This window comes from Crinia signifera, chromosome 1 (assembly GCF_055691185.1).
Source record: "Crinia signifera chromosome 1, ASM5569118v1, whole genome shotgun sequence".
Lineage (NCBI taxonomy): Eukaryota > Metazoa > Chordata > Amphibia > Anura > Myobatrachidae > Crinia > Crinia signifera.
In genome coordinates this window covers 236,599,790-236,612,676 of record NC_139217.1, presented here as the reverse complement: position 1 = coordinate 236,612,676, position 12,887 = coordinate 236,599,790, and positions in this window count along the sequence as shown.

The following is a 12,887-nucleotide window of genomic DNA, read 5'->3' as shown; positions in this document are numbered from 1 at the left end:
AGAACACAGGGTTCCATTTATAGAACACAGGGTTCTATTCATAGAACACAAGGTTTATTCATAGAACAGATGGTTATATTTATAGATCACGGGTGGTTTCCATTCAGAGAACACATGGTTTCATTCATAAAACACAGGGTTCTATTCATGGAACACAGGGTTCCATTCATAGAACACAGGGTTCTATTAATAGAACACAATGTTTTAATCATAAAACACATGGTTATATTTATAGATCACGGGTGGTTTCCATTCAGAGAACACATAATTTCATTCATAAAACACAGGGTTCTATTCATAGAACACAAGGTTTTATTCATAGAACACATGGCTATATTTATAGATCACGGGTGGTTTCCATTCAGAGAACACATGGTTTCATTAATAAAACACAGGGTTCTATTTATAGAACACAGGGTTCCATTCATAGAACACAGGGTTCTATTAATAGAACACAAGGTTTTATTCATAAAACACATGGTTATATTTATAGATCACGGGTGGTTTCCATTCAGAGAACACATGGTTTCATTCATAAAACACATGGTTCTATTCATAGAACACAGGATTCCATTCATAGAACACAGGGTTCTATTAATAGAACACAAGGTTTTATTCATAAAACACATGGTTATATTTATAGATCACGGGTGGTTTCCATTCAGATAACACATCATTTCATTCATAAAACACAGGGTTCTATTCATAGAACACAGGGTTCCATTTATAGAACACTGGGTTCTATTCATAGAACACAAGGTTTTATTCATAGAACACATGGTTATATTTATAGATCACGGGTGGTTTCCATTCAGAGAACACATAATTTTATTCATAAAACACAGGGTTCTATTCATAGAACACAGGGTTCCATTTATAGAACACAGGGTTCTATTCATAGAACTCAAGGTTTTATTCATAGAAAAGATGGTTATATTTATAGATCACGGGTGGTTTCCATTCAGAGAACACATAATTTCATTCATAAAACACAGGGTTCTATTCATAGAACACAGGGTTCCATTTATAGAACACGGGGTTCTATTCATAGAACACAAGGTTTATTCATAGAACAGATGGTTATATTTATAGATCACGGGTGGTTTCCATTCAGAGAACACATGGTTTCATTCATAAAACACAGGGTTCTATTCATGGAACACAGGGTTCCATTCATAGAACACAGGGTTCTATTAATAGAACACAAGGTTTTATTCATAGAACACATGGTTATATTTATAGATCACGGGTGGTTTCCATTCAGAGAACACATAATTTTATTCATAAAACACAGGGTTCTATTCATAGAACACAGGGTTCCATTTATAGAACACAGGGTTCTATTCATAGAACACAAGGATTTATTCATAGAACACATGGCTATATGTATAGATCACGGGTGGTTTCAATTCAGAGAACACATAATTTCATTCATAAAACACAGGGTTCTATTTATAGAACACAGGGTTCCATTCATAGAACACAGGGTTCTATTAATAGAACCCAAGGTTTTATTCATAAAACACATGGTTATATTTATAGATCACGGGTGGTTTCCATTCAGAGAACACATGGTTTCATTCATAAAACACAGGGTTCTATTCATAAAACACAGGGTTCCATTCATAGAACACAGGGTTCTATTAATAGAACACAAGGTTTTATTCATAGAACACATGGTTATATTTATAGATCACGGGAGGTTTCCATTCAGAGAACACATGATTTCATTCATAAAACACAGGGTTCTATTTATAGAACACAGGGTTCCATTCATAGAACACAGGGTTCTATTCATAGAACACAAGGTTTATTCATAGAACAGATGGTTATTTTTATAGATCACGGGTGGTTTCCATTCATAGAACACATGGTTTCATTCATAAAACACAGGGTTCTATTCATGGAACACAGGGTTCCATTCATAGAACACAGGGTTCTATTAATAGAACACAAGGTTTTATTCATAGAACAGATGGTTATATTTATAGATTACGGGTGGTTTCCATTCAGAGAACACATAATTGCATTCATAAAACACAGGGTTCTATTCATAGAACACAGGGTTCCATTTATAGAACACAGGGTTCTATTCATAGAACACAAGGATTTATTCATAGAACACAAGGTTCCAATTATAGAACACAGGGTTCTATTCATAGAACACAAGGTTTTATTCATAGAACAGATGGGTATATTTATAGATCACGGGTGGTTTCCATTCAGAGAACACATGGTTTCATTCATAAAACACAGGGTTCTATTCATAAAACACAGGGTTCCATTCATAGAACACAGGGTTCTATTAATAGAACACAAGGTTTTATTCATAGAACACATGGTTATATTTATAGATCACGGGAGGTTTCCATTCAGAGAACACATGATTTCATTCATAAAACACAGGGTTCTATTTATAGAACACAGGGTTCCATTCATAGAACACGGGGTTCTATTCATAGAACACAAGGTTTATTCATAGAACAGATGGTTATATTTATAGATCACGGGTGGTTTCCATTCAGAGAACACATGGTTTCATTCATAAAACACAGGGTTCTATTCATGGAACACAGGGTTCCATTCATAGAACACAGGGTTCTATTAATAGAACACAAGGTTTTATTCATAGAACAGATGGTTATATTTATAGATCACGGGTGGTTTCCATTCAGAGAACACATGGTTTCATTCATAAAACACAGGGTTCTATTCATGGAACACATGGTTTCATTCATAAAACACATGGTTCTATTCATAGAACACAGGGTTCCATTCATAGAACACAGGGTTCTATTAATAGAACACAAGGTTTTATTCATAAAACACATGGTTATATTTATAGATCACGGGTGGTTTCCATTCAGATAACACATCATTTCATTCATAAAACACAGGGTTCTATTCATAGAACACAGGGTTCCATTTATAGAACACTGGGTTCTATTCATAGAACACAAGGTTTTATTCATAGAACACATGGTTATATTTATAGATCACGGGTGGTTTCCATTCAGAGAACACATAATTTTATTCATAAAACACAGGGTTCTATTCATAGAACACAGGGTTCCATTTATAGAACACAGGGTTCTATTCATAGAACTCAAGGTTTTATTCATAGAACAGATGGTTATATTTATAGATCACGGGTGGTTTCCATTCAGAGAACACATAATTTCATTCATAAAACACAGGGTTCTATTCATAGAACACAGGGTTCCATTTATAGAACACGGGGTTCTATTCATAGAACACAAGGTTTATTCATAGAACAGATGGTAATATTTATAGATCACGGGTGGTTTCCATTCAGAGAACACATGGTTTCATTCATAAAACACAGGGTTCTATTCATGCAACACAGGGTTCCATTCATAGAACACAGGGTTCTATTAATAGAACACAAGGTTTTATTCATAGAACACATGGTTATATTTATAGATCACGGGTGGTTTCCATTCAGAGAACACATAATTTTATTCATAAAACACAGGGTTCTATTCATAGAACACAGGGTTCCATTTATAGAACACAGGGTTCTATTCATAGAACACAAGGATTTATTCATAGAACACATGGCTATATGTATAGATCACGGGTGGTTTCAATTCAGAGAACACATAATTTCATTCATAAAACACAGGGTTCTATTTATAGAACACAGGGTTCCATTCATAGAACACAGGGTTCTATTAATAGAACCCAAGGTTTTATTCATAAAACACATGGTTATATTTATAGATCACGGGTGGTTTCCATTCAGAGAACACATGGTTTCATTCATAAAACACAGGGTTCTATTCATAAAACACAGGGTTCCATTCATAGAACACAGGGTTCTATTAATAGAACACAAGGTTTTATTCATAGAACACATGGTTATATTTATAGATCACGGGAGGTTTCCATTCAGAGAACACATGATTTCATTCATAAAACACAGGGTTCTATTTATAGAACACAGGGTTCCATTCATAGAACACGGGGTTCTATTCATAGAACACAAGGTTTATTCATAGAACAGATGGTTATATTTATAGATCACGGGTGGTTTCCATTCAGAGAACACATGGTTTCATTCATAAAACACAGGGTTCTATTCATGGAACACAGGGTTCCATTCATAGAACACAGGGTTCTATTAATAGAACACAAGGTTTTATTCATAGAACAGATGGTTATATTTATAGATTACGGGTGGTTTCCATTCAGAGAACACATAATTGCATTCATAAAAAAAGGGTTCTATTCATAGAACACAGGGTTCCATTTATAGAACACAGGGTTCTATTCATAGAACACAAGGATTTATTCATAGAACACAAGGTTCCAATTATAGAACACAAGGTTCCAATTATAGAACACAGAGTTCTATTCATAGAACACAAGGTTTTATTCATAGAACAGATGGGTATATTTATAGATCACGGGTGGTTTCCATTCAGAGAACACATGGTTTCATTCATAAAACACAGGGTTCTATTCATAAAACACAGGGTTCCATTCATAGAACACAGGGTTCTATTAATAGAACACAAGGTTTTATTCATAGAACACATGGTTATATTTATAGATCACGGGAGGTTTCCATTCAGAGAACACATTATTTCATTCATAAAACACAGGGTTCTATTTATAGAAAACAGGGTTCCATTCATAGAACACGGGGTTCTATTCATAGAACACAAGGTTTATTCATAGAACAGATGGTTATATTTATAGATCACGGGTGGTTTCCATTCAGAGAACACATGGTTTCATTCATAAAACACAGGGTTCTATTCATGGAACACAGGGTTCCATTCATAGAACACAGGGTTCTATTAATAGAACACAAGGTTTTATTCATAGAACAGATGGTTATATTTATAGATTACGGGTGGTTTCCATTCAGAGAACACATGGTTTCATTCATAAAACACAGGGTTCTATTCATGGAACACAGGGTTCCATTCATAGAACACAGGGTTCTATTAATAGAACACAAGGTTTTATTCATAGAACAGATGGTTATATTTATAGATTACGGGTGGTTTCCATTCAGAGAACACATAATTGCATTCATAAAACACAGGGTTCTATTCATAGAACACAGGGTTCCATTTATAGAACACAGGGTTCTATTCATAGAACACAAGGATTTATTCATAGAACACATGGCTATATTTATAGATCACGGGTGGTTTCCATTCAGAGAACACATGGTTTCATTCATAAAACACAGGGTTCTATTCATAGAACACATGGATCCATTCATAGAACACAGGGTTCTATTAATAGAACACAAGGTTTTATTCATAAAACACATGGTTATATTTATAGATCACGGGTGGTTTCCATTCAGAGAACACATCATTTAATTCATAAAACACAGGGTTCTATTCATAGAACACAGGGTTCCATTTATAGAACACAGGGTTCTATTAATAGAACACAAGGTTTTATTCATAGAACACATGGTTATATTTATAGATCACGGGTGGTTTCCATTCAGAGAACACATAATTTAATTCATAAAACACAGGGTTCTATTCATAGAACACAAGGTTCCAATTATAGAACACAGGGTTCTATTCATAGAACACAAGGTTTTATTTATAGAACAGATGGGTATATTTATAAATCACGGGTGGTTTCCATTCAGAGAACACATGGTTTCATTCATAAAACACAGGGTTCTATTCATAAAACACAGGGTTCCATTCATAGAACACAGGGTTCTATTTATAGAACACAAGGTTTTATTCATAGAACACATGGTTATATTTATAGATCACGGGTGGTTTCCATTCAGAGAACACATGATTTCATTCATAAAACACAGGGTTCTATTTATTGAACACAGGGTTCCATTCATAGAACACAGGGTTCTATTTATAGAACACAAGGTTTTATTCATAAAACACATGGTTATATTTATAGATCACGGGTGGTTTCCATTCAGAGAACACATGGTTTCATTCATAAAACACAGGGTTCTATTCATAGAACACAGGGTTCCATTCATAGAACACAGGGTTCTATTAATAGAACACAAGGTTTTATTCATAAAACACATGGTTATATTTATAGATCACGGGTGGTTTCCATTCAGAGAACACATGATTTCATTCATAAAACACAGGGTTCTATTTATAGAACACAGGGTTCCATTCATAGAACACAGGGTTCTATTAATAGAACACAAGGTTTTATTCATAGAACAGATGGTTATATTTATAGATCACGGGTGGTTTCCATTCAGAGAACACATAATTTCATTCATAAAACACAGGGTTCTATTCATAGAACACAAGGTTCCAATTATAGAACACAGGGTTCTATTCATAGAACACAAGGTTTTATTCATAGAACAGATGGGTATATTTATAGATCACGGGTGGTTTCCATTCAGAGAACACATGGTTTCATTCATAAAACACAGGGTTCTATTCATAAAACACAGGGTTCCATTCATAGAACACAGGGTTCTATTAATAGAACACAAGGTTTTATTCATAGAACACATGGTTATATTTATAGATCACGGGTGATTTCCATTCAGAGAACACATGGTTTCATTCATAAAACACAGGGTTCTATTCATAGAACACAGGGTTCCATTCACAGAACACAGGGTTCTATTAATAGAACACAAGGTTTTATTCATAAAACACATGGTTATATTTATAGATCACGGGTGGTTTCCATTCAGAGAACACATGATTTCATTCATAAAACACAGGGTTCTATTTATAGAACACAGGGTTCCATTCATAGAACACAGGGTTCTATTAATAGAACACAAGGTTTTATTCATAAAACACAGGGTTCTATTAATAGAACACAAGGTTTTATTCATAAAACACATGGTTATATTTATAGATCACGGGTGGTTTCCATTCAGAGAACACATGGTTTCATTCATAAAACACAGGGTTCTATTCATAGAACACAGGGTTCCATTCATAGAACACAGGGTTCTATTAATAGAACACAAGGTTTTATTCATAAAACACATGGTTATATTTATAGATCACGGGTGGTTTCCATTCAGAGAACACATAATTTCATTCATAAAACACAGGGTTCTATTCATAGAACACAGGGTTCCATTTATAGAACACAGGGTTCTATTCATAGAACTCAAGGTTTTATTCATAGAACAGATGGTTATATTTATAGATCACGGGTGGTTTCCATTCAGAGAACACATAATTGCATTCATAAAACACATGGTTCTATTCATAGAACACAAGGTTCCAATTATAGAACACAGGGTTCTATTCATAGAACACAAGGTTTTATTCATAGAACAGATGGGTATATTTATAGATCACGGGTGGTTTCCATTCAGAGAACACATGGTTTCATTCATAAAACACAGGGTTCTATTCATAAAACACAGGGTTCCATTCATAGAACACAGGGTTCTATTAATAGAACACAAGGTTTTATTCATAGAACACATGGTTATATTTATAGATCACAGGTGGTTTCCATTCAGAGAACACATGATTTCATTCATAAAACACAGGGTTCTATTTATAGAACACAGGGTTCCATTCATAGAACACAGGGTTCTATTAATAGAACACAAGGTTTTATTCATAAAACACATGGTGATATTTATAGATCACGGGTGGTTTCCATTCAGAGAACACATGGTTTCATTCATAAAACACAGGGTTCTATTCATAGAACACAGGGTTCCATTCATAGAACACAGGGTTCTATTAATAGAACACAAGGTTTTATTAATAAAACACAAGGTTATATTTATAGATCACGGGTGGTTTCCATTCAGAGAACACATCATTTCATTCATAAAACACAGGGTTCTATTCATAGAACACAGGGTTCCATTTATAGAACACAGGGTTCTATTCATAGAACACAAGGTTTTATTCATAGAACACATGGTTATATTTATAGATCACGGGTGGTTTCCATTCAGAGAACACATAATTTTATTCATAAAACACAGGGTTCTATTCATAGAACACAGGGTTCCATTTATAGAACACAGGGTTCTATTCATAGAACTCAAGGTTTTATTCATAGAACAGATGGTTATATTTATAGATCACGGGTGGTTTCCATTCAGAGAACACATAATTGCATTCATAAAACACAGGGTTCTATTCATAGAACACAGGGTTCCATTTATAGAACACAGGGTTCTATTCATAGAACACAAGGTTTTATTCATAGAACACATGGCTATATTTATAGATCACGGGTGGTTTCCATTCAGAGAACACATGGTTTCATTCATAAAACACAGGGTTCTATTTATAGAACACAGGGTTCCATTCATAGAACACAGGGTTCTATTAATAGAACACAAGGTTTTATTCATAAAACACATGGTTATATTTATAGATCGCGGGTGGTTTCCATTCAGAGAACACATGGTTTCATTCATAAAACACAGGGTTCTATTCATAGAACACAGGGTTCCATTTATAGAACACAGGGTTCTATTCATAGAACACAAGGTTTTATTCATAGAACACATGGCTATATTTATAGATCACGGGTGGTTTCCATTCAGAGAACACATAATTGCATTCATAAAACACAGGGTTCTATTCATAGAACACAGGGTTCCATTTATAGAACACAGGGTTCTATTCATAGAACACAAGGTTTTATTCATAGAACACATGGCTATATTTATAGATCACGGGTGGTTTCCATTCAGAGAACACATGGTTTCATTCATAAAACACAGGGTTCTATTTATAGAACACAGGGTTCCATTCATAGAACACAGGGTTCTATTAATAGAACACAAGGTTTTATTCATAAAACACATGGTTATATTTATAGATCACGGGTGGTTTCCCTTCAGAGAACACATGGTTTCATTCATAAAACACAGGGTTCTATTCATAGAACACAGGGTTCCATTCATAGAACACAGGGTTCTATTAATAGAACACAAGGTTTTATTCATAAAACACATGGCTATATTTATAGATCACGGGTGGTTTCCATTCAGAGAACACATCATTTCATTCATATAACACAGGGTTCTATTCATAGAACACAGGGTTCCATTTATAGAACACAGGGTTCTATTCATAGAACTCAAGGTTTTATTCATAGAACAAATGGTTATATTTATAGATCACGGGTGGTTTCCATTCAGAGAACACATAATTGCATTCATTAAACAAAGGGTTATTCATAGAACACAGGGTTCCATTTATAGAACACAGGGTTCTATTCATAGAACTCAAGGTTTTATTCATAGAACAGATGGTTATATTTATAGATCACGGGTGGTTTCCATTCAGAGAACACATAATTGCATTCATAAAACACAGGGTTCTATTCATAGAACACAGGGTTCCATTTATAGAACACAGGGTTCTATTCATAGAACACAAGGTTTTATTTATAGAACACATGGCTATATTTATAGATCACGGGTGGTTTCCATTCAGAGAACACATGGTTTCATTCATAAAACACAGGGTTCTATTTATAGAACACAGGGTTCCATTCATAGAACACAGGGTTCTATTAATAGAACACAAGGTTTTATTCATAAAACACATGGTTATATTTATAGATCACGGGTGGTTTCCATTCAGAGAACACATGGTTTCATTCATAAAACACAGGGTTCTATTCATAGAACACAGGGTTCCATTCATAGAACACAGGGTTCTATTAAGAGAACACAAGGTTTTATTCATAAAACACATGGTTATATTTATAGATCACGGGTGGTTTCCATTCAGAGAACACATCATTTCATTCATAAAACACAGGGTTCTATTCATAGAACACAGGGTTCCATTTATAGAACACTGGGTTCTATTAATAGAACACAAGGTTTTATTCATAGAACACATGGTTATATATAAAGATCACGGGTGGTTTCCATTCAGAGAACACATAATTTCATTCATAAAACACAGGGTTCTATTCATAGAACACAGGGTTCCATTTATAGAACACAGGGTTCTATTCATAGAACACAAGGTTTTATTCATAGAACACATGGTTATATTTATAGATCACGGGTGGTTTCCATTCAGAGAACACATAATTTTATTCATAAAACACAGGGTTCTATTCATAGAACACAGGGTTCCATTTATAGAACACAGGGTTCTATTCATAGAACTCAAGGTTTTATTCATAGAACAGATGGTTATATTTATAGATCACGGGTGGTTTCCATTCAGAGAACACATAATTGCATTCATAAAACACAGGGTTCTATTCATAGAACACAGGGTTCCATTTATAGAACACAGGGTTCTATTCATAGAACACAAGGTTTTATTCATAGAACACATGGCTATATTTATAGATCACGGGTGGTTTCCATTCAGAGAACACATGGTTTCATTCATAAAACACAGGGTTCTATTCATAGAACACAGGGTTCCATTCATAGAACACAGGGTTCTATTAATAGAACACAAGGTTTTATTCATAAAACACATGGTTATATTTATAGATCACGGGTGGTTTCCATTCAGAGAACACATAATTTCATTCATAAAACACAGGGTTCTATTCATAGAACACAGGGTTCCATTTATAGAACACAGGGTTCTATTCATAGAACACAAGGTTTTATTCATAGAACACATGGTTATATTTATAGATCACGGGTGGTTTCCATTCAGAGAACACATAATTTTATTCATAAAACACAGGGTTCTATTCATAGAACACAGGGTTCCATTTATAGAACACAGGGTTCTATTCATAGAACTCAAGGTTTTATTCATAGAACAGATGGTTATATTTATAGATCACGGGTGGTTTCCATTCAGAGAACACATAATTGCATTCATAAAACACAGGGTTCTATTCATAGAACACAGGGTTCCATTTATAGAACACAGGGTTCTATTCATAGAACACAAGGTTTTATTCATAGAACACATGGCTATATTTATAGATCACGGGTGGTTTCCATTCAGAGAACACATGGTTTCATTCATAAAACACAGGGTTCTATTTATAGAACACAGGGTTCCATTCATAGAACACAGGGTTCTATTAATAGAACACAAGGTTTTATTCATAAAACACATGGTTATATTTATAGATCGCGGGTGGTTTCCATTCAGAGAACACATGGTTTCATTCATAAAACACAGGGTTCTATTCATAGAACACAGGGTTCCATTTATAGAACACAGGGTTCTATTCATAGAACACAAGGTTTTATTCATAGAACACATGGCTATATTTATAGATCACGGGTGGTTTCCATTCAGAGAACACATAATTGCATTCATAAAACACAGGGTTCTATTCATAGAACACAGGGTTCCATTTATAGAACACAGGGTTCTATTCATAGAACACAAGGTTTTATTCATAGAACACATGGCTATATTTATAGATCACGGGTGGTTTCCATTCAGAGAACACATGGTTTCATTCATAAAACACAGGGTTCTATTTATAGAACACAGGGTTCCATTCATAGAACACAGGGTTCTATTAATAGAACACAAGGTTTTATTCATAAAACACATGGTTATATTTATAGATCACGGGTGGTTTCCCTTCAGAGAACACATGGTTTCATTCATAAAACACAGGGTTCTATTCATAGAACACAGGGTTCCATTCATAGAACACAGGGTTCTATTAATAGAACACAAGGTTTTATTCATAAAACACATGGCTATATTTATAGATCACGGGTGGTTTCCATTCAGAGAACACATCATTTCATTCATATAACACAGGGTTCTATTCATAGAACACAGGGTTCCATTTATAGAACACAGGGTTCTATTCATAGAACTCAAGGTTTTATTCATAGAACAAATGGTTATATTTATAGATCACGGGTGGTTTCCATTCAGAGAACACATAATTGCATTCATTAAACAAAGGGTTATTCATAGAACACAGGGTTCCATTTATAGAACACAGGGTTCTATTCATAGAACTCAAGGTTTTATTCATAGAACAGATGGTTATATTTATAGATCACGGGTGGTTTCCATTCAGAGAACACATAATTGCATTCATAAAACACAGGGTTCTATTCATAGAACACAGGGTTCCATTTATAGAACACAGGGTTCTATTCATAGAACACAAGGTTTTATTTATAGAACACATGGCTATATTTATAGATCACGGGTGGTTTCCATTCAGAGAACACATGGTTTCATTCATAAAACACAGGGTTCTATTTATAGAACACAGGGTTCCATTCATAGAACACAGGGTTCTATTAATAGAACACAAGGTTTTATTCATAAAACACATGGTTATATTTATAGATCACGGGTGGTTTCCATTCAGAGAACACATGGTTTCATTCATAAAACACAGGGTTCTATTCATAGAACACAGGGTTCCATTCATAGAACACAGGGTTCTATTAAGAGAACACAAGGTTTTATTCATAAAACACATGGTTATATTTATAGATCACGGGTGGTTTCCATTCAGAGAACACATCATTTCATTCATAAAACACAGGGTTCTATTCATAGAACACAGGGTTCCATTTATAGAACACTGGGTTCTATTAATAGAACACAAGGTTTTATTCATAGAACACATGGTTATATATAAAGATCACGGGTGGTTTCCATTCAGAGAACACATAATTTCATTCATAAAACACAGGGTTCTATTCATAGAACACAGGGTTCCATTTATAGAACACAGGGTTCTATTCATAGAACACAAGGTTTTATTCATAGAACACATGGTTATATTTATAGATCACGGGTGGTTTCCATTCAGAGAACACATAATTTTATTCATAAAACACAGGGTTCTATTCATAGAACACAGGGTTCCATTTATAGAACACAGGGTTCTATTCATAGAACTCAAGGTTTTATTCATAGAACAGATGGTTATATTTATAGATCACGGGTGGTTTCCATTCAGAG